Below are 3,640 nucleotides of genomic sequence, written 5' to 3'. Positions count from 1 at the left end.
CAGTAATCATTTCCTTTTATTGCTGACTAGTCTTCCATTATATGCATATACTACAGTTTGTTCATCCATCCACCAGCTGAAAGACACTTGTACGGTTTTCAGGATCACTGCTTGTTTTAAATTATTGGGAGTAGAATGCTCTACATATCCCTTATATGAAGCTTCTTGTGTTGTTTAAATTTTCTGTAGACTTAGAAGATTCTTGTGTGTTGGATCCATCACTTTCTGGGAGAGGGATGCTAACCTTCCACTATGATAGTATATTTGTTGTTGTCTTCGTATAACCCCTGTAGTATTTTCTTTATATACTGAGAAGCCTATATTGTTAGATTCATATAGCTACAGGCTTGTTACATCTTCTAGACAAATTGTTTGTTTTATCATTAGGCAAAACCCTTTTCCCTGCCTAACAGTGCCTTTTTCTTAAAGTTCTTTTTATCGGGAATGAATACTGCCATGCCCTTTGCCCACCTTCTCTCTTCTCTCCTCCGACCCACAAACTGTACCACGCAGGCTCTCTTGCTAACCGCCCATGGTTAAGCTGCCAAGGGGAGGCAGGAGACGTAAAAGTGGAGAAGAGAGGTCAAGTATTTCTTGCCTCTTCCCCCTCACACTAAACTGCATTATCTGGAAGATGCCATGTTTCGCCATGACTGTAGGACTATGGAGACCTCGCCTCCCGAGCTCTGCCTTTAAGGTGTGGCAAGACTGTCTTCCCCTTGTCATGTCTAGCCTGAGTATCAACAGCTTCTTTTTCTTCAAAGCAATTTTTATTTATTTAAGAGAGAGAGAGAACAAGTTGGGGGGGGAGGGGCAGAAGGAGAGGGAGAAGCAAGCTCCCCACTGGGCAGGGAGCCCAACTCGGGGCTCAATCCCAGGACCCTGGGGTCATGACCTGAGCTGAAGGCAGGCATTTAACGGACTGAGCCACCCAGGTGCCCTGAGTACCAAACAGCTTCTCTCTGTTTCTCATCCCTGTTTTATTTCCTGAATCGACCTCTACCTCCCTCTGTGGGTTGTCCCTAAAGTCTTTTGAACCAGCTGATTCGAAATCTCGTGGGACCCAGACTGATCCGCATGGTAGACTTTTTCCATACTTTTACTTCAAACTTGCTGTATCACTAGATTTTACGTGCCTCTTAAAACCTTCATTTTTAAGGTGAATCTGTGATTACTGATATATTTTCATTCATTTTCCTACCATCTTATTTAGTGATCTTTATTTACTGTGCTTTTTTCTCTGTCTTTGCTTTCCTCTCCCCTTTCCTTCCTGACTTCCATTGGATATATGGAGCTTTCTTTATTCGCTAGTTTTCCATCCACCAGTTTTGACTGTATACGTCCTCTTTTTATTCTTTCTTTGGTTACTGTGACATAATAAGAAGTATATATTTGCTTTCTACCCCTGGTTCATGACAGGGCTCCCAAAGGCTTGGCATTTCTTAGGGGATGGAAGCATATTTTGTTCTAATGAGATAACTCTTGGCAGGCTCCTGGATGGGGGCTGGTCAACCAGAAAGACCAAACATTACTAGAAACTTGAAACTTTGAGCCACAAGCTCCATCCTTCTAGGAGATGAGAGGGGTTGGAAATTAAGTTAATAATCAATCATGCTTATGTGATGAAACCTTTATAAAAATCCCTAAATTATGGGGTTCAGAGAGCTTCTGGGTGAACATAGCCATGTGCCAGGAGGGTGGCTTCTCCCAAGTTCACTACACACGGAACACTTCTGGACCTCACTCTCTGTATCTCTGCATCAATATCCTTTATTATCTCCTTTAAAATGAATCAATAAATGTGTTTCCCTGACTTCTATGAGCAGTTATAATAAATCATTGAACTTGAAGAGGGGGTTGTGGGAACCTCCAATTTATAGCCAGGTAGTCAGAAGTACAGGAGATAGCCTGAGACCTGTCACTGGCTTCTGAAGTGGGGGTAGTCTTGTAGGACCAAACCCTTAACCTGTGGGGTCTGCACTCACTCCAGGTAGTTAAAGTCATGATTGGATTCTAGGACACCCAACTGGTGTCTGGAGAGTGGGAAGATTAGTGTGGGGAAAACTCTCACACATTTGGTGTCAGAAGTGTGGAAAGTAGAGGAAAATAGATGTTATTTTTTTCTTTTAGTTACTCTTTAACATGAACGAAGATTTAAATGTATGCTTGATGAAGGTAATCAGTAACTTTATTTCAGTCCCAAACAATGCACAGTCTATAGAATGCAATCACTCACTATGTTCCTGTCTCCCATCTGCCACTCTTGTTGTCAGGCATTTATTGTATTAGGCAGCTCAGACCACCATGACAAAACACCGCAGACTGGGTGGCTTAAACACCAGGAGTTTATTTTCTCACAATTCTGGAGGCCAGAAGTCCCAGGTCAACAGGCTATCAGGGTTGGTTTCTGGTGAAATCTCACTCTTCCTGGCTTGTAGACAGTCACCTTTTCACTGTGTCCTCACATGACCTTTCCTCTGTGCACATGGGGAGGGAGGGACGGACGGAGAGAGACAAAAAGAGACAGAGCGAGAGAGATCTGCTCCCTTCTTCTTATAAAGACATCAGTTCCATAGGATTAGGGCCTCACCCTTAGGACCTCATTTAACCTTAATTATCTCCCTAATGCCCTATCTCCAAATATAGCCACATTTAGGATAGAGCTGCAACATACAAATTCTGTGGGACACAATTCAGTCCATAACATCTGCATATGCATCTCTTTTTTTCTGTGTCCTTCTGTGCCTCTGTCTCTTTCTCAGGCACTATGGAATCTAACTATCCCTGACATCCATCCCCAGTGATTTTGATTTAAGTGACGTGGAGTCAGTTTTGCTATTACATTACCTTTATGTTTGTATCTTCCACTTCCTCAGAAGTAGTCATTTTTTAAAAATAAGCTTTTTATTTTAAAATGGTTTTAGTTTTATAGAAAAGTTGTCAGAATATCACTGAGTTTCTGTATTCCCCATACCCTGTTTTCCTTATTATTAATACTATGCTACATTGATCACAACTAATAAATTGATATTGATCCATTACTATGAATTCAAGCCCATACTTTTTCAGATTTACAATTTTTCCCTAACATCCTTTTTCTGTCCCAGGATCCCACCCAGGATGCCATATTACATATAGTCATCACGCCTCTTTGGACTCCTCTAAACTGTGATCGTTTCTCAGATTTTCCTTATTTTTGATGACATTGACAACAAGTTTGAGAAATACTATGCAAGTGTTTTGTAGAATGTCCTTCAGTTTGGTTTGTCTGATGTTCTCACAGTTGGACAGGAATTATGGGTTTGGGGGAGGAAGCCCACAGAAGTGAGGTGCCCGTCTCATCACATCATATCTGGGGTACCTGCTGTCAACATGACTTGCCACTGATGATGTTGACCTTGAGTACCTGGCCAGAGCATGTTCATTACCTCTATCCAAAGTTACTCTTCTTTTCTTCTTTTCCACTGTGTACTTCTTCGAAGGAAGTCGCTGTGAGCATCCCATACTTAGGGGGTGGGAAGCTACATTCCACCTCCTTGAGGGCAGAGCAGCTACAAAAATTATTTAGGATTCTCCTGTACAAGAGATTTAGTTACTTATTTTTTCATTCAATTGTTATGTTCACCAGTTTCTTTGTTCT

Source organism: Ursus americanus, chromosome 20 (genome assembly GCF_024610735.1).
Source record: "Ursus americanus isolate L20-20 chromosome 20, mUrsAme1.1.p, whole genome shotgun sequence".
In the NCBI taxonomy this organism is placed as follows: Eukaryota; Metazoa; Chordata; class Mammalia; order Carnivora; family Ursidae; genus Ursus; species Ursus americanus.
Note: the sequence above shows the minus strand (reverse complement) of the source record.